This window comes from Protopterus annectens, chromosome 3.part1 (assembly GCF_019279795.1).
Source record: "Protopterus annectens isolate FY-2018-M chromosome 3.part1, PAN1.0, whole genome shotgun sequence".
In the NCBI taxonomy this organism is placed as follows: Eukaryota; Metazoa; Chordata; order Ceratodontiformes; family Protopteridae; genus Protopterus; species Protopterus annectens.
In genome coordinates this window covers 67,532,080-67,551,721 of record NC_056732.1, presented here as the reverse complement: position 1 = coordinate 67,551,721, position 19,642 = coordinate 67,532,080, and the positions used below count along the sequence as shown (strand labels likewise).

General features: G+C 42.0%; 1 protein-coding gene across 4 annotated transcripts in view; it reads left to right on the top strand.

Annotated features, from left to right (window-relative positions):
* Window positions 1-18,592, top strand: part of ZHX1 (zinc fingers and homeoboxes 1) — a 496,423-nt gene extending 477,831 nt beyond the window's left edge. For all 4 annotated transcript variants that reach the window (XM_044066580.1, XM_044066582.1, XM_044066579.1 and 1 more), the window contains one exon: window positions 18,345-18,592. The gene's annotated coding sequence lies outside the window, so the exon portion shown is untranslated. The remainder of the gene's footprint in view (window positions 1-18,344) is intronic.
* The last annotated feature ends 1,050 nt before the right edge of the window (window positions 18,593-19,642 follow it).

Below are 19,642 nucleotides of genomic sequence, written 5' to 3'. Positions count from 1 at the left end.
CACTAATTCCTTGCCTTCAACAGGAGTTTCGATGGTGGGCTCAAGCTTGTCACCTCAACAAGAGACAGCATTTTACTCAACCCACAGCCAGGCAAACACTGACAACAGATGCATCGGATTATGCCTGGGGAGCACACATGGCAGGAAAATGTATTCAGGGCAAGTGGCCCGCAGAACAAAGGCATCTTCACATCAATCAAAAAGAGATGTTAGCTGGACAAAATGCCCTTATAGCTTTCAAGGACCTGCTGCATCCAGGATAACTATTACTAAAGACTGACAACACCACAGTTAAGTGATACATAAACAAGCAAGGGGACACTCATTCCTACCCCCTCTGCAGACAAGCCATGACCTTGTGGAACACAGCTCTGAACTATCAAGTTCATCTGCAAGCACAATTCCTGCCAGGAGAGAAAAACACACTGGCAGACGACTTGAGCAGAAACATCATGGATCCCCACGAATGGGAATTGAATCCACAAATATTCAGAATGATAACACAGAAATGGTGGAGCCTGGACATCAATCTGTTTGCATCCCCAATGAACTGCCAGCTACAGAAATTCTGCACAAGGAGTTACCATCCACAAGCATGGAAAGTGGATGCCCTCTCATTCAGCTGGAAAAACCTACAGGTATACGCTTTCCCACCACTACCTCTCCTTCCAAAGGTACTCATAAAAGCCAGGCAAGAAGAGCCAAAGATGATTCTGATTGCACCAGACTGGCCACGCCAGCACTGGTACCCAATCTTAAAGAACTTAGCACAAGAACCACCCTGGATTTCACCTCAAATCCCACATCTGCTGACTCAGCACAACAATCAGATACTTCACAGTCAGCTAAAGACCTTAAACCTAGCTGCATGGAAAATTCCTTAGTCAAGCAAGCAATGCCTCTCTCCAAAGCTGTTATGGATGTCATTCTGGAGGCCAGAAGGCCTAGTACCAGGAAAGTCTATTCAGATAAATGGAAGAGATTCTGTGCCTGGAACTAGGCTCACAGCCTTGACCCTCTTGTCCCAAACATTCCTCAGATACTACAATATTTAACTGAGATGCTGGACAAAGGCCTCTCCTTTTCATCCATCAAGATCCACGCCTCTGCCATCTTTGCTCATTACAACACGGATCCACCAATTTTCTCTAATCCTTTGCTAAAGCAGTACCTCAGAGGGGCTAAAAACATAAGACCGCCCCGTGGAGCACCTACACCAACTTGGGACCTCAACTTTGTTTTGGAAAAATTAACTTTACCTCCTTTTGAGCCAGCTAACACAGCAGAATTAAAATATATCTCTTAGAAAACTGCTCTGCTCCTGGCAATAACATCAACACGAAGAGTTTCAGAATTACAGGCACTAATGGCAGTTGAACCTTTCCTCATTTTCCACCAGGACAGGGTGTCTTTAAGAACTAACCCTACGTTTATGCCAAAGGTAGTTTCAAGTGTGGCTCTAAAGCAAACTATTCACTTGCCAACTTTTTATCCAAAACCACAGAATAAAGGGGAGAGACTACTGCATTCTTTGGATGTTCACAGGCAGTTACGCTTCTACTTGGACAAAACCAAAGCTTACAGAAAATCTGAGCAATTATTGGTAGCATATGCTGCAGGAGCACAGGGAAAGGCCATTTCAAAACAGACTATTTCAAAATGGATAGGACATTGTATACGTTTCTGCTACACACACCATGGGAAACCTATACCTAGCAGCATTCGATCTCACTCCACCAGGGCAACAGCCACTTCAACTGCCTACCTCAGAGGAGTACCTACCAAGGATATTTTGGAAGCAGCAACATGGAGTTCTGTGCATACCTTCACCAAGCATTAACATCTGCCTCTATACTCTAAATCCAGAGCTGGATTCGCCACTGCAGTGCTGCAGGGCCTTATAGCCACCCCTAATGCCTTATAGAACCAGCCACCCCACCTCAGCTTTGGGATTCTACCCAAGTGTAATGACTGCAGCAGTGTAACATGATGAACATAGTACAGTTTTGTACCTACCATAAATGTAGATGTTCGAGTGTATACACTGCTGCAGTCCAGGTTACCCTCCCTCCTTCGCCTCTTACTGGCTGGTACGTACCTATGTCTTCTACCGTTTACTACCTATGAGGAGTATTTGCTGGTAGCTGTAAGTTGTTTTTTGCTTTTCGTATGTAAGTTTTATTAGCAATTGGAATTACCTACCTATTTAGAAGCACCTGACATCTGGGGCAAGAAAAACTGAAGAAAATGGTGTCGGCTGCATCTTATATACCCCTGTCGCACTGACGTCAGGGAGGAGGTGACAGCAACCGATGCTGGACCAAGACTTTGGAACTCAGGCCCACTGGGGAAACGCCTGACGGCAGGATAACCCAAGTGTAATGACTGCAGCAGTGTATACACTCGAACATCTACATTTATGGTAGGTACAAAACTGTACTTTCGCAAGTGCCGGTCAGCTGACTCCTGAAATTTCGTTTTCGAGTTTCAGAACTGAAGTCTTCAACTAAAGCTAAGTACCCAGTTGGGGAAACTTTTTCTTGCTCTAAACCAATGTCAGTAAAAGTAAATAATTGTATTTCTTGTGGAAAGCAAATACCTCATAAAGATTTCCATTCGTACTGTATTCCTTGCCTAGGCCCTAACTATGAGGTACCTTGCTGTCGGTTTTGTGCCTTATTTAAACAACGGACTATCCATCGTCGGTATATTTTCGCTTCTAAATATTTTGGTGCTCGGTTCAATTATCTAAATATGTCTTCGGTAAGCCATCCGACTACCGACATTCTGAAAAAACGCAAAGATGAAGACAGAGACAGGCCGCCTAGGTCCAAAGCTGCCGACGACGCTTCTCCTAAGCCAGTCACCAGTTCGCCAGTACTCAGTGAGGTGCTTTCGCAGCCCCTGATATCCGCTACTTCAGATTCGCAGGCCTCTACTGAGACCCATTCGGAGTCGGGTATGCTGCAAGATGCTTCAACTGTGAAACCTGTGGATTTCTCTACCTTGGATGGGTCTGGAGCCGCTGTGCAGGCACCGGCTTCTGAGGGTGTATTCAGGCCTACTGACTTGCATATCAAACCAACGCCATCTTCTTCTTCAAGGCCTAAAACTCGAACCATGCCTAGGAAACCGACGGCCAGACCGCATGATCAGGCCTCTATGCCTAAAAAACAAATGATAAGAATGGCTGAAGACCTTATTACTTTAATCAGGGGAAGTCAACCTTCCCCCTCTAAGAGACCTAGGACTGATTTTGCTTATGATGCTTCTGGCCAGGATTCTGAAATTTCTGTTTCCTCTGATGACCAGGATTTACCCTTATCTATTAATGAGGATTCTGATGCCGAGGACTCTATTCCCTCTGCTTCCCCCCAGAGGATTTCTCTTTTGGTGAAACCTTGCATACTCTTAGGGAGCATTTTCATTAGAAAGTCAGGATTACTGTGATTCTAAAAAGAGGCTTAGGGATTTATTACTCCTGCCCCAGCACAGGCATTTAGCTATCCCTCCTGTACTAGACATTGTTGATGATGCCTTTTCGGAATCGAGATTGGCCCCTGACTCTTTACCTCCTGCTCCCAGAAAACCTGATAGATATTACAGGGTTCCTGACTCTCATAAGTTCCTTTTCAAAAATCCTCCTGCAGATCCTGAAACCATTTCACAGGGGCCCAAGAGCATTAAGGCTACTACTGCCAAAAATCCTACCCCCTCTGATAGAGACTCCAGGGCGCTGGATAGGTGGGGTAAGATGGTATACACTTCTGCAACCTTGGCTATTAAGGCCTTAGACTGCTAGTTTCATATGTTAAAGTATTAGCAGCATATTATTGGATTGCTTAAACAGAAAATGATGTTGATTCCTGATTGTGCTGAAAATAAGGATTTACAGGATATAATGCATTCTGCTGAACAGGTTGGAAAATATACTTTGCAATGTGGTTTTGATTCACTAGAGGCATCTTGCAGGGCTGCTGTCAATGGGTCTGTACTTAGAAGGCATGCTTGGCTTAAGGAGCACTCCTTGCCAGATCATGTTAAAGCTAAATTACTGGATGCTCCCTTAAATCAGGAATGCCTGTTTGGCAACAAGGCAGAAGAAGTTCTTAAAAAGATGGAGGAAAAAGCTAAATCTATGCAGACTGTTAAAGATTTCTTACAAGTACAACCTCCAAGATTTAGTAGGCATTGACCCTCTAAGAACTGGTCCTTTCCTGCCTCTTCCAGGCCTTCTCAATTCAAACCCAGATCCAGCAGAACACCCAGGCTTCAGTCCCAGGCTACGCACAGAACCAAGCAGTGGGGGGCTCCCACTTCCAAATCTGGGGGTAGTAAAACTCCCCCCATGGTAAACTGTCTCGATAACTTAACTTTAAAACTTCCAAGCACTTCTCAACTGACTGCCGGAAAAGATTGCTCTGCATGCAAAAAACTGGGAACTCATTACCCAGGACAAATGGGTTTTAAATATAGTTTCCCAAGGATACAGATTTCACTTCCACATGTTACCAACCCCAAACGATTGGCCAGAGGCTCAAAAGCAAGTACTCTCTCTCTTAAGCATAAAGATTATTCATACTGTACTAGAAGAGGAAAAGGGACAAGGTTTCTACTCAAGACTTTTCCTGGTACCCAGAAAAGACAACTTATGGCGCCCTACCCTGGACCTGTCTACCCTAAACACTTTTTTGGTGATTCCAAAATTCAAGATGCTAACTCTTCACTAGGTGCTTCCTATGCTAGGCAAAGATGCCTGGTTGGCAACACTCAATTTAAAGGAAGCCTACCTGCACATCCCAATAAGGGTATCTTGAATACAACTTCCCAGATGGCTTTCCAAAAAATCTCAGACATACTACAGTAACTGCTGCTCTTTATTTAAACAAGAGCAGAAGTTACTATAGTATGGCTGAGGAAGCAGAGAGGACTCTGTGAAAGCGCTCACGTTTTATATTTTTACTATTTTGTATTAAAGTGTTGTTTTGCCGTGTGTATTCCAACAAGTTGTTGGCTTTTTTGAAATATTATACTTTTATCGTTGGTTACTTTATCCAGATTCAGGGGATCTGTGTTTGATAATCTTGCAGAAGATACCTACGCTTCAAAGCAGGTGACATGCACTGTCAGTTCTCTGCACTGCCATTTGGCTTATCTACTGCGCCCAGGGTATTCATAAAGTACCTTGCTCCAGTCAATGCATTTTGTAGGCAAAGAAATATTCAAATATACCCATACCTGGCCGATTGTCTAATTCAGGCAGAAAGTCAGGACATACTTTTGAATCATCTGGCATTTGTACAAAAGGTACTTGTCTGGGGTCCCAAAAGTGTTGAAACCTCTGCAAGTACGGCAGCTGCAAGGTCCCAGGAGAAACAGAAATCCAAAACAAAAAACGAGGACCAGCATACAAGGCACCTGATTATGACATAGAATACTTTAATAAAAGTAACTTGGTTCTTTGATACAGACCGGTTTCGGCTGATTTAATACAGAGCCTTCATCAGTGTAAAGAATTCACAGAAAAAAGAACCATTTTATAAAAAATGACTGGATCATGTGGTTAATTACAAATGCTCATTTAGACCTGGCTTAAAGAGACCACCAAGTTTAATAATCCATTTTTTTCTCCATGGAATTCAGTAATTCATGCCAACCTAATTTATTGTTTCTGGGTCTGTTTATTTTATCTATAATGATGAAACTAAAACATGCATTACTGTGTATTAATGAATGTTTGTAGAGAGCATTGGTTTCTCTCTTGTTTTTAATATCACTAAGATGTTCAGATATTCTGAATTTTAAGGGTCTTGAAGTTTGACCAACATAAAATGCAGGACAATTGCACTTGGCTAAATATATTACCCAATCCGAGGAACAGTTGGCAAAAAAATGTATATTATAAACCTCGGGGGTATTTTGACTACTGAAATTTTTTGTTTTAAATAACTTTGCACAATGTGTGCAGTGTCCACAAGGAAAGCAACCAAGTAAAGGTTCACCTGATAATGTGGTTTGTGTGGTATTGCTACTTCTGGCTTCAAAATGTTTGAAATGATTGAAGAAAGAAGATAAATTTCTGCCTTTGCGGAAAGAAAACTGGCATCTATCACCAAGTATTTCATTGAGTTTAGTGTCACATGTTAATATATTCCAGTTTTGCTGGACAGTGTTGATTAATATGTTGGTATTACGACCATAAGTGGTGATAAATCTGGGTGGTTTGGAATTTGAATGAGTTCTGTTTTTATAAAGTAGGAGATCATCCCTTTTCATTTTGTCCACAGTATGTTTGGTGTCTAATAAATGACCCAATTTATAACCCCGGTCATGAAATCTGAGAACTAAATTGTCCCTGAAGCGTGTATAGGTGTGTTTGTCAGAACAAATGCGCTTAACACGCATAAACTGAGATTTGGGTATGTTTTTGCAAATGTGGGGAGGGTGAAAGCTGGAGGCATGGAGGAGTGAATTATTCTCAGGGAATTTGCAATGAATTTCTGTAGTCAACGTATGATCAGATGTGAAGCAAACCAAAACATCCAAAAAAAACCATTTTATTTTTATCATAGTTGACAAAGAATTCAATTCCCCATTTATTTTCATTCAAGTATGTGGTAAATTCCAAAATATATTCAGTATCCGCCCTCCATACCAACCAGCAGTCGTCCAGATATCTACACCAGATGTCCATTTTCTCTATATAAATATTGTGCAAAATGTCATAAATGACCTGTTCTTCAAAGTATGCCATGAACAAGTCTGCGTATATAGGAGTAAAAGAAGCCCCCATTGCTGTCCCCTTAGTTTGCAAATAACAGTTGCCTTTGAAAAAGAATACATTCTTGGTCAGTACATGTTCAGTCAAACACAACAAAAGAGTGTTAAAGCCGGGTTTATATAATTCAGTCTTAGTGAGCCAATATTCTAAGGCCTCCAAACCAGCCCAGTGGGGAATGTTGGTGTATAATGATGTTACATCCATTGTGCAAAGTAACCAATCTGGTTCTAACTGTGTTTCGGAAATGATTTGAAGAAATCCCGTAGTATCTCTAATCCTTGCTCGATATTTGGTAAGGAAGAGAGATAATGGTTCAGTTAATGAATTCCTGCCAGAAACAATAGGTCTACCTGGAGAGTTCTGAAGATTTTTATGTATTTTGGATAGAAAATATATGTACTGTGGGCAAGGATTGAATATAGTAAGTTGAGATTGTGTGTTTTTGGTGATAATACCTTCTTCAACAGCTAATGCAAGGAAAGAATCAATCTGTTGTTTGAAAACAGGTGTTGGGTCAATGGTTAATTGAGTATAGTATTGAACATTGGACAATTGTCTGAATGCTTTATTATCATATTGAGACGAATCCTGAACTACTATCGAACCCCCTTTGTCAGCACCAATGATAACCAGCTCATGATTATTTGCTAGTTTGGTAATGTTGTCCATGCATGTTTTGGATATATTATTAGGTAACGGGGTGAATGACCTATATTGAAAGTGAAGATCTTTGATGATTGCGTGTTGAAACATGGAGACATGTTGGTTCATAGGAGGTATGAAGGAAGATTTGTGATATTTGAATTCATCAGAGATCTTTGATGACTGCTGTTCCTGAAAAAATAATTTAAGGTTAAGAATCCTGCAATATGAAATGATGTCATTAACAAAACTTTCTTCTGAAACAAAGAAACCAGGAATAAATGATAACCCTTTATTAAGAATTTCAATTTCAGAGGAGGTGAGGACATGAGATGAAATGTTTGTTATGTTCACATTTGTTCTTTGGTCACAAACATCTGGAGTAGGCTTTCCATATTGTCTACAGCTTTTATGTTTTCTGCCCCCCCTCCTCCTATGTGTAAACCCGGAGTGGTAAGGGAATTCCTTCTTTTCAATGCTGGTGAGCTTGTGGCACCTGCAGAATCAGTGTCTAAACCTTAAGAAGAATCCTCAGCTGATGTGTCTGTGTTATAAGGTGCACCCTTTTTTAAAATAGATTTACTACGTTTCCTTTTGGGAGTTGTCTGATTTTGTGAGCTAAATCGGACAAACAGGTCATTTATGACACTTCGCACAATATTAATATAGAGGAAATGGACATCTGGCGTAGATATCTGGACGACTGCTGGTTGGTATGGAGGGCGGATACTGAATATCTTTTGAAATTTACCACATACTTGAATGAAAATAAATGGGGAATTGAATTCTCTGTCAACTATGATAAAAATAAAATGTTTTTTTTTGGATGTTTTGGTTTGCCGCACATCTGATCATATGTTGACTACAGAAATTCATCGCAAATTCCCTGAGAATAATTCACTCCTCCATGCCTCCAGCTTTCACCCTCCCCACACTTGCAAAAACATACCCAAATCTCAGTTTATGTGTGTTAAGCGCATTTGTTCTGAAAAACACACCTATACACGCTTTAGGGACGATTTAGTTCTCAGATTTCATGACCGGGGTTATAAATTGGGTCATTTATTAGACACCAAACATACTGTGGACAATATGAAAAGGGATGATCTCCTACTTTATAAAAACAGAACTCATTCAAATTCCAAACCACCCAGACTTATCACCACTTATGGTTGCAATACCAACATATTAATCAACACTGTCCAGCAAAACTGGAATATATTAACATGTGACCTGAAACGCAATGAAATACTTGGTGATAGATGCCAGTTTTCTTTCCGCAAAGGCAGAAATGTGTCTGCTTTCTTCAATCATTTCAAACATTTTGAAGCCAGAAGTAGCAATACCACACAAACCACATTATCAGGTGAACCTTTACTTTGTTGCTTTCCTTGTGGACATTGCACACATTGTGCAAAATTATTTAAAACAAAAAATTTCAGTAGTCAAAATACCCCCGAGGTTTATAATATAACATTTTTTGCCAACTGTTCCTCGGATTGGGTAATATATTTAGCCAAGTGCAATTGTCCTGCATTTTATGTTGGTCAAACTTCAAGACCCTTAAAATTCAGAATATCTGAACATCTTAGTGATATTCAAAACAAGAGAGAAACCAATGCTCTCTACAAATGTTCATTAATACACAGTAATGCATGTTTTAGTTTCACCATTATAGATAAAATAAACAGACCCAGAAACAATAAATTAGGTTGGCATGAATTACTGAAGTCCATGGAGAAAAAATGGATTATTAAACTTGGTGGTCTCTTTAAGCCAGGTCTAAATGAGCATTTGTAATTAACCACATGATCCAGTCATTTTTTATAAAATGGTCCTTTTTTCTGTGAATTCTTTACACTGATGAAGGCTCTGTATTAAATCAGCCGAAACTGGTCTGCATCAAAGAACCAAGTTACTTTTATTAAAGTATTCCATGTCATAATCAGGTGCCTTGTATGCTGGTCCTCGTTTTTTGTTTTGCTTGTCTGGGGTACACCATAAACGAAAAGAAATCACATCTGGTACCCTGTCAACAAATTATATTCCTGGGAGCAAGCTTGAATACAACTTCCCAGATGGCTTTCCTCACGCCAGAGAAACAAATTCATTTGACAACCTACTTCAAACTATTGATCACAAAACCCCTGTTATCTGCAAGGCAAATACTGCAAGCCTTGGGGTTCATGGCATCCTGCATTCTTCCTATTCCATATGCAAGACTGCACATGAGGAAACTACAATGGTATCTAAAAAGCCTATGGTGTCAACATTCTCAGTATCTAGAAGCAATGATTCCTATCATACTTTGCCTACGGTTAGAGTTCTTTTGTTGGGCAGAGGCCTGCCACCAAAACAAGGGACTACCATTCACTCTACCCCCTGCTGCCCAAATCCTAACAACAGATGCATCAGACTATGCATGGGGTGCTCACCTGACAGGAAAGTGCATTCAAGGCAAATTGAACCCAAGTCAAATGCACCTGCATATCAATCAAGAAGAAATGTTAGCTGTACAGAATGCTCTGACAGCCTTCAAGGACCACATTCTTCTAGGACAATTAATGATAAGGACGGACAACACCACTGTTATGTGGTACATAAACAAGCAGGGGGGTACCCATTCTTACCCCCTCTGCAGACTAGCCATGGCACTGTGGAACACAGCCTTGAGCTACCAAGTGCACCTACAGGCTCAATTCCTGCCAGGAAAACTAAATACACTGGCAGACGGACTAAGCAGAAACTCTCATGGACCCACACAAGTGGAAACTGGAACCAAAGACTTTCAACATGTTGACAAACAAACGGGGGATCCCAGATATAGACCTGTTTGCCTCCCTCCAGAACTACCAATTGGACAAATTCTGCACAAGGACTCCCCACAAGTAAGCTTGGAAAGTGGATGCTCTGTCCTTCATCTGGAAAAAACTGTCAGTTTATGCCTTTCCTCCTCTGCCTCTCCTCTCCAAAGTACTACTAAAAGATCAAGCAGTACAAACCAAGGATGATATTGATTGCACCAGACTGACCACGCCAACACTGGTACCCCCTCTTGTACAGTGTGTTACTGCTGGCTCCATGGCACCTGCGTCAGACCCCTACTCTGTTGTCACAGCAGGAGAACCAGATTCTGCACCCTCAGCTTCAAACCCTGAACCTAGCAGCCTGGCTAATTATTTAATCTCTTCATTACCATCCCTCAGTAAACAAGTGTTGGATATCACTTTAGAGGCAAGGAGCCTAGTACTAACAAATCTTATGCTGAAAAATGGAAAAGATTCTGTGCCTGGAATCAGTCTCTAGGGATGGACACAGCAGCGGCCAACTTACCTCAGATTCTTCAATATTTATCTGAGATGCTTCACAAGGGCCTTTCTTTTTCCTCCATCAAAATTCACACCTCAGCCATTTCTGCTCATTATAACACAGAACCACCCCTCTTCTCTCACCCACTGCTCAAGCAGTTCCTCAAAGGGGCCAAAAACTTAAGACCACCCAGGAGAGCCCCAACTCCAGCCTGGGACCTTAACTTTGTATTGGAGAAACTCACTCTTCCTCCTTTCGAGCCAGCTGCAAGCACAGATTTAAAATCCCTTTCTTGGAAAACAGCCTTCCTTTTAGCAATCACTTCAGCAAGAAGGCTATCTGAATTACAGGCCCTTATGGCAGTGGAGCCTTTCTTCATCTTTCATGCGGACAGGGTGTCCCTAAGAACCAATCCCTCCTTCGTGCCCAAGGTGGTATCCAGTGTGGCTCTTAATCAGTCCATTCATTTGCCAACCTTCTTTCCTAATCCACAGAACAAAGGGGAATGGCTACTGCACTCCTCAGATGTGCACAGGCAACTTAGATTTTACTTGGACAGGACTAAACCTCAAAGGAAATCTGAACAACTGCTGGTGGCATTTGCTGCAGGGGCAGAGGGGAAAGCTATTTCAAAGCAAACCATTTCTAAATCGATAGGGCATTGCATTCATTTCTGCAATAAGCACCATGGAAAACCTTTCCCACAGGGGATCAGCCCCCATTCAACCAGGGCTGAATCTACCTCTACAGCCTTTCTCAGAGGTGTCCCTACCAGGGACATCCTAGAAGCTGCTACCTGTAGTTCTGTACATACTTTCACCAAGCATTACCATTTGCCAATTTTCTCTAAATCCAAGCTAGCTTTGCCACTGCAGTCTTGCAGGGCCTTATAGCTGGTCCTAATGCTATCTAAATTCCTCCTCCCATCCTTAGCTTTGGGAATCTACCCAAATGTGATGACTGCAACAGTGAAACACGAAGAACATAGTACAGTTGTATACACTTACCATAAATGTAGATGTTCGAGTGTATTTACTGTTGCAGTCCTGGTTACCCTCCCTCCAGCCCCCTGACTTCTTTTGGCTATACCTCTACTCTCCTTTACTACGCTTAAAAGTTTTTTGTTGTATTTGCTTTTTTGTTAGAGGTATATCCTTGTGTGTGTGTGTGTGTGTGTGTGTGTGTGTGTGTGTGTGTGTGTGTATATGTATATATATATATATATATATATATATATATATATATATATATATATATATATATATATATATATATAGTAATGGCGTTGGCTGCATGTTTTATACCCCTGACTACCTAACGTCACAGAAGAAGAGACAGCAGCCGACGCAGGACCCAAGACTTTGTTAATCAGGCCGACTGAGGTCTACTGCAAGCAGATAACCCAAATGTGATGACTGCAACAGTGAATACACTCGAACATCTACATTTATGGTAAATGTACACAACTGTACTTTCGCAAGTGCCTGTCGGCCGCTACCTGAAATTTTCATTTTTCGAGTTTCAAACCTGAAGTCTTCTAAAGCTAAGTACCCTGTTGGGGATTCTTTTTTCTTGCTCTAACTGATGTCAGAAAAAGTTAACAGTTGTCTTGCCTGTGGAAAGCAAATACCTCACAGAGATTTTTATTGTTACTGCATCACCTGTTTAGGCCCAGACCACGAAGTCCCTCACTTTCGGTTTTGTGCCTTGTTTAACACCCGAACCATTCATTGTTGGGCTATTTTTGTCACTAAATTCTTTTGCTCTCTTTCTCTGTATTCAGAAATGGCTTCGATAAGCCACCTGACTACAGATCTTCTGAAAAAGAGTAAAAATAAAGACAGAGACAGACCGCATAGGTCCAAAACTGCCAATGATGCTTTCGTTAAGCTAGTCGCCAGTCCGCCAGTACTCAGTGAGGCACCTTTGCAGCCCCTGATGCCTGCTTCTACAGATTTGCAGGCCTGTGCTGAGACCCATTCGAAGTCCGGTATGCCTTGAGATGCTTCTTCAACTATGGAACCTGCGGATGTCTCTACCTTGGATGGTTCTTGAGCCGCTATGCAGGCACTGTTTTCTAAGGGTGTATTCTGACCTACCGATGTTTGCATTAAACCAACAACTTCGTTTTCAGCTAAAACTACCGAGTTTCTCAGGCCCAGAGTATGCACTACGCCTAGAAAACAGATGCCCAACGCGCATGCTCAAGCTCCCATGCCACAAAAAAAAATGCTTAGATTGGCTGAAGACCTTATCACCCTAATTAGGGGAAGCCAGCCTTCCCCTGCTAAGAGACAAAGGATTTAGTTTCTTTCTGATTCTACAGACCAGGAGTCCAATGACTCTGATCCTTCTGATTACAAGGACATACCCTTATCAACCTTCGAGGATTCAGATGCAGAGGAATCTATTCCCTCTGCCTCCCCTCCAAAGGATTTTTCTTTTGGTGAAACCTTGCATACTTTAAGAGAGCATTTCCGCTGGGAATGTCAGGACTATCCTCAATCCAAAAAGAGACTCAGAGAATTTTTAGAGTTGCCTCGGCACAGGCCTCTAGCTATACCCCCTGTCCTGGATGTTGTAGCTGATGTCTTCATGGAGTCCAGTCTTATTCCAGACACTTTACCCACCGGCCCCTAGAAAACCTGACAGGTACTACAGAGTACCTGATTCTCACAAATTTCTCTTTCCAGATCCAGAGACCGTTTCCCAGGGACCTGAAGGTGTTAAGGCTACTACAGCCAAAAACCCAACTCCTTCAGACAGGGATTCCAGAGCTTTAGACAGATGGGGTAAGAAGATATATACCTCTGCAACTCTTGCCATCCGGGCATTGAATTGCCAGTTTCACATGTTGAAGTACAGCAACATATTATGGAACAAATTAAACAAAAACTGATATTTCCAGATTGTGCAGAAAATAAAGATTTACAAGAGTTAATGCATTCTGCAAACCAAGTTAGTAAGCATACTTTGCAGTGTGGCTTTGATGCCCTAGAAGCATCTTGCAGGGCTGCAGTCACTGGGTCTGTACTGAGAAGGCATGCATGGCTGAAGGAACAAACGTTGCCAGACCATGTCAAATCAAAATTACTATACGCTCCTTTAAAGCAGGACCATTTGTTTGGCACCAAAGCAGAAGGGGTTCTTAAAAAAATGAAAGAAAAAGCTAAATCTATGCAAACTGTTAACGAATTCTTACAAGTGCAGCCACCTAGATTCAGTAGGCATTGGCCTTCTAAAAACTGGTCCTTTCCAGCCCCTTCCAGGCCTTCTCAGTCAAAAACAGGGGAACCAGACCACCAAGACTACAGTCTCAGGGTATGCAGAGATCTAAACAATGGAGTGTTCCCACCTCAAAAACAGGGAATGGTAAGCCACCCCCTTATGGAAAAAGTTCACAATGACTTTTCAGTTATCCTTCTTAGCCCTGCCCAACTACTTGCACCGCTAGGAGGAAAACTTGCCCTTCATGCCAAAAACTGGATGTCCGTTACTCAGGACCGATGGGTTCTAAACATTGCATCCCAGAGGTGCAGATGCTACTTCCATTCACTGCTAACCCCAAGTGGGTTTCCAGACCTTCCTCCAAACCAGTGGGCAGAAGCTCAAAAGCAAGTACTTTCCCTGCTCAATATCAGGGCCATTCAACCTGTTCCAGTAGAACAAAGGGGACAGGGTTTCTACTCTAGACTGTTCCTGGTGCCCAGAAAGGAGGGCTCTTGGTACCCTATCCTGGATCTATCAATTCTCAACACTTTTCTGGTGGTCCCAAAATTCAAAATGCTTACACTGCAACAGCTTCTCCCTACGCTAGCCAAGGATGCCTGGTTAGTCACCCTAGACTTAAAAAAAGCTTATCTGCACATCCACATAAGGGAGTCTTGCAGGAAATATCTACACTTCAGGGCCGGTTCTATGCATTATCAGTTCTCTGCACTTCCCTTTGACTTATCTACTGCATCCAGAGTATTCACAAAGTGCCTTTCTCTGGCCATTGCATACTGCAGGCAGAGAAATATCTAAATTTTCCCATACTTGGACAATTGTTTGATTCAGGCAGACAGTTAGGAATTGCTCCTTTAGGACCTGGCATTTGTAAAAAGACTCCTATCTTCATTGGGGTACACCATCAATGAAAAGAAATCACAACTGGTGCCTAGTCAAAAAATTGTATTCCTGGGAGCAAGCTTGAACACAACTTCCCGGATGGCATTTCTCACTCCAGAAAAACAGGTCTATTTGAACAACTACTTCAAACAAATGGCCACCAAAACCCAGCTATCTGCAAGGAAAATACTGCAAGCCCTAGGGTTCATGGCCTCATGCATTCTGCTAATTCCATATGCAAGAATGCATATGAGGAAACTTCAGTGGTACATAAAAAGTCTTTAGTGCCAACATTCTCAGGACCTGGGAACAGTCATTTCTATCATACCTTGTCTAAGGGCAGAGTTCCTTTGGTGGACAGAAGCATGCAACCACAACAAGGGACTGCCTTTCACTCAACCCCTCGCTGTCCAAATCCTGACTACAGATGCATCAGACTATGCATGGGCGGCTCACATGGCAGGCAAATTCATTCAGGGCAAGTGGAGCCCAGGACAAATCCTCCTGCACATCATTCAGAAAGAGATGTTAGCTGTACAGTGTGCTCTGACAGTCTTCCAATACCTAATCCTTCCAGGACAGCTGCTGATAAAAACAGACAACACCACAGTTATGTGGTACATAAGCAGGGGGGAACCCATTCTTACCCGCTCTGCAGGTTAACCATGGCCCCGTGGAACACAGCCTTGAGCAACCAAGTGCATCTACAAGCTCAGTTCCTGCCAGGCAAACAGAATTCACTGGTAGATGACTTAAGCAGAAATCTCCTGGACCCACACGAGTGGAAATTGAAGCCCAATACCCTCAACTTTCTAATCCAGACGTGGTGGACACCAGAGGTGGACCTCTTTGCCTCTCCCGAGAACCACCAGTTGAGCAAATTCTGCACTAGGAACCCTCACAGCAGGGCCTGGAGGGTGGATGCCTTATCCTTCAAATGGGAAAACCTCTCAATTTATGCCTTTTTACCTCTGCCCCTCCTCTCAAAGGTACTACTCAAGATCAGACGGGAGAGCCCAAGGGCAATCCTTATTGCCGCAGACTGGCCACGCCAGTACTGGTACCCACTCTTACGCAGTCTGACAACAGTGCCACCTTCATCAGACACCTTCCCTGCTGTCTCAGTAGGAGGGACAGATTTTGCATCCACAGCTGCAAACCCTAAACCTTGCAGCCTGGCTTATCCCCTGAATACTCCACCAGCCCTCAGCGAACAGGTGCTGGACATCATTCTTGAGGCCAGAAGGCCTAGTACTAGGAAATCCTATGCTGAAAAGTGGAAAAGATATTGTTTTTGGAATCAGTCTCAAGGAAAGAACACAGCTGTGCCCTCCTTACCTCAAATCCTTGATTACCTAGCAGAGCTACTCCACAGAGGCCTATCCTTCTCCTCCATTAAGATTCATACCTCTGCCATCTTAGCTTATTGTAATACTGAGCCACCTCTATTCTCTCACCCTCTCATCAAACAGTTCCTGAGAGGGGGTAACAACTTAAGGCCCCCTAGGGGAGCACCCACCCCTGCCTGGGACCTTAACTTTGTACTGGAAAAGCTCACGCTTCCCCTTTTTGAACCTGCGGCTTCAGCAGAGTTAAAATTCCTTTCTTAGAAAACAGCCTTGTGTTTAGCCATAACCTCAGCTAGAAGAGTGTCTGAATTACAGCTACTAATAGCTGTGGAACCCTTCATTATTTTCCATGCTGACAGGGTTTCACTCAGGACTAACCCGTCCTTTATGCCTAAGGTGGTCTCCAGTGTGGCTCACCAAGCCATCAATTTGCCAACCTTCTTCCCTAATCCTCAGAATAAAGGGGAAAGGATCCTGCACTCCTTGGACATGCACAGACAGCTCAGGTTTTACCTAGACAGGACTAAACCTTTCAGAAAATCTGACCAGCTGCTACTCAGCTTTGCTACAGGGGCAGAGGGCAAGGCAATTTCAAAGCAAACCATTTCCAAATGGATAGCACACTGCATCCATTTCTGCTACAAGCACCATGGAAAACCTACCCCATAGGGGATTGGAACACATTCCACTAGGGCTACTGCCACCTCTACAGCATTTCTCAGGGGAGTCCCTACCAAGGACATTGTGGAAGCTACAACCTGGAGTTCTGTACACACCTTCACCAAGCATTACCACTTACCTATTTTTTCCTAAATCCAAAGCTGGATTTGCTACAGCAGTCTTACAGGGCCTTTTAGCCAGCCCTAACTCCTCTTGACTGCCTCCACCCTTCCTCAGTTTCGGGAATCAACTCAAGTGTGATGACTGCAACAGTGAAACACAAAGAACATAGTACAGTTGTGTACACTTACTAGTAATTTTACAAGCTCTGCGTACTTCATCATCTTTTAATAAAGTTAGGGATGTTTCCCTTAATATAGTTATATGAAGCATTTTGATTTTTTCCATCATATTGTTTCTCTTGCTTGCCCCTTGTTTTAACATTTGTTATACCATGGATTGTTCTGTGCTGTTTAATGACTCACGCAGCACGCAAAGTTCACTATTGTATGCGGTTTTCATAAGCATCTGACGTCTCTGTAGAATCTTGTGCTATTCTAAAGAGCAAATGACAAGTTCTTTCTAGGCTTATTGTAATTCTTGAAACTTTTTCTGTTATTGGCTATTGTTTTGCCTCATTCATCCTCAGGAAGAGTAAAAGAGTTAGCAAGAACAGTGATGTAGAGGATTAAAGCTCTTAATACAACCACACTGACATCAATTTAATTACAGCTGTAGCACTGCAGGAGCTAGCTGTGCAAGATAGAACATTTATAAGGCAGGAACTGCTTCCTTCTCGGGGGGGGGTAGTCAAGGTGCACATGCCTGAGGTGCTGAGTCCACAGGGAGTCCCTGCTAGAGACCAGGGATCACTTGAGGTGCTTTGCTTTCATGAAGGCCCCTTTGGATCTGTCCAGCATGTGCAAAAAGAACGATTAGGGCTGTATAGCAAGAACCATCCCCGAGTTCCCCAAAGATGAAGGATGGCATTAATGCTGCCACTTGACCATCACCCCCAAGAAGGAATAAAGGAGGTCATAGGGCTTTCATCTTCAGGGAATGCATGCACTATTTGCCTGAGTGAGAGGGAGGCTAGATGGTCACCTAGAGAACTGGGGGGAAAAATAAATATCTTCAAGGCTTCTTCCCCAGTAACATATTCTGGACCTTTTTAGGCATCTTGGTTTTTCCCCTCACACTGAAGAATACACTATATTTCTGGATCCAGGGTTTCTGCAGTAAGAGAATTCCTGGCAGTTGGAACATTTTTCGAGGGAGAATTATACACTCTCTCACAGGCTTTTTTAGTAAAAACATTTTTTTTACTATTGCAGTTTTTTTCCAATCTGATAGTACATCAAGAAGTAGCATGGCATATATAGGTGGTTGAACAGAGGACCTTTGTTAGTGATTAGAGGATGCTCTTATTTTATTGTGCATTACACAGTATGGATGGTAATTTTGTGTTTTTTTTTTTTTTTTTTTTTTAACAGATGCTGGATTTCATGGTGATGCCAGAAAGACATGGGATAACTGCATTTAAAATGCCTTGTTGACTAGAGAATCATAGAAATCAATCATGAAGTGACATCTTCATTTGTAGTACATTTTATGAACAACACAAAAGGCACTGTGCCAAAGGTACTTGCACAATATCGTAGGAGAGTCTTTACTTTTAACAGAAGACTTAAGTGCACATCTTCATTTCATTTTAATAAAAGTTATGGAACATTGTGGTTCACACAACAGTTTATTCTTTGACTAGGACTGATGAATGTGTTAAAACATTCTTAAACTTCTGACTGCATCATTTGTTAAAACTTACAACACCAAGTGACCAAACATCTTACAGTACAGTCACCTGTAAAAATCTTTAGATGACATTTGTTTTGTTGTACATTGTTATGACTATGTTAATGTTTACACCAGAATGCCAGTCTACTCCTTGTGTCTTTCATGTGTGATGTCAAATGACAAGAAAAGGAAGGAAAAGATCTTGGCTGACCTGTGTACCTGATGACTTTTGGAAAATTCAGTACGGGGAAGCATTCAGAGTTGCTGATGGCTCTTGGTTGGCCCAGTTGTGTAGCAGTGTATTAGTCTGTTTTGTGAAGGACATTGTCTAGTAAGAGTCCACAGAATCCCATACTAAAATGGTATTGTATGCCACTGTAACATCCTTTAAAATACTTTTATAAATGGTGCTATATGAATGCAAATTTCAAAGTTCTTCAGTTGGTGCTACAGGTTTGGGGCTGTATTCATTAGAGAGGAGAGAACACAGCTTTCAGGTAGCAAACTGCCTACGTGTTGCAAAAATAGTATTAGCAGTGAAAGTTAACGAGTATGTCAGAGAATGGGAAAGGCAGATATTATCCAAACGAGGAAGTCGATGTCCACATACTGCTGCATTCATGTGGTTGTCTTTTATTGATTGATGATTTTTTTTCATAGCATATAGTTTTTGTTAAGAAAAAAATGCATCAACAATCTGTAAGCTCCACTTAAAACGGTTGTTTGTCTCTTTAAAATAGGGATACTGTCTTTTTCTAACTTTCCATGAGTGTGTGATAAAGTGACATCATTTTTTAAGTCATCATTTATAGAGAGAAGTGCTTGGAATGTTTTGTTGGAGCTTTGACCTATTCTACAGCATATAGTGCCTGTTGTTCTTTGAACTTTTTAAAATATTTTTGTAGCAAAAGTAAAGATTCCTATTGTAATTAGTGATTTTTTTTTTAAGCAAATGTGGAGCTAAAGTGTGTTTGGAACTTTATCTTACATCTTTAAA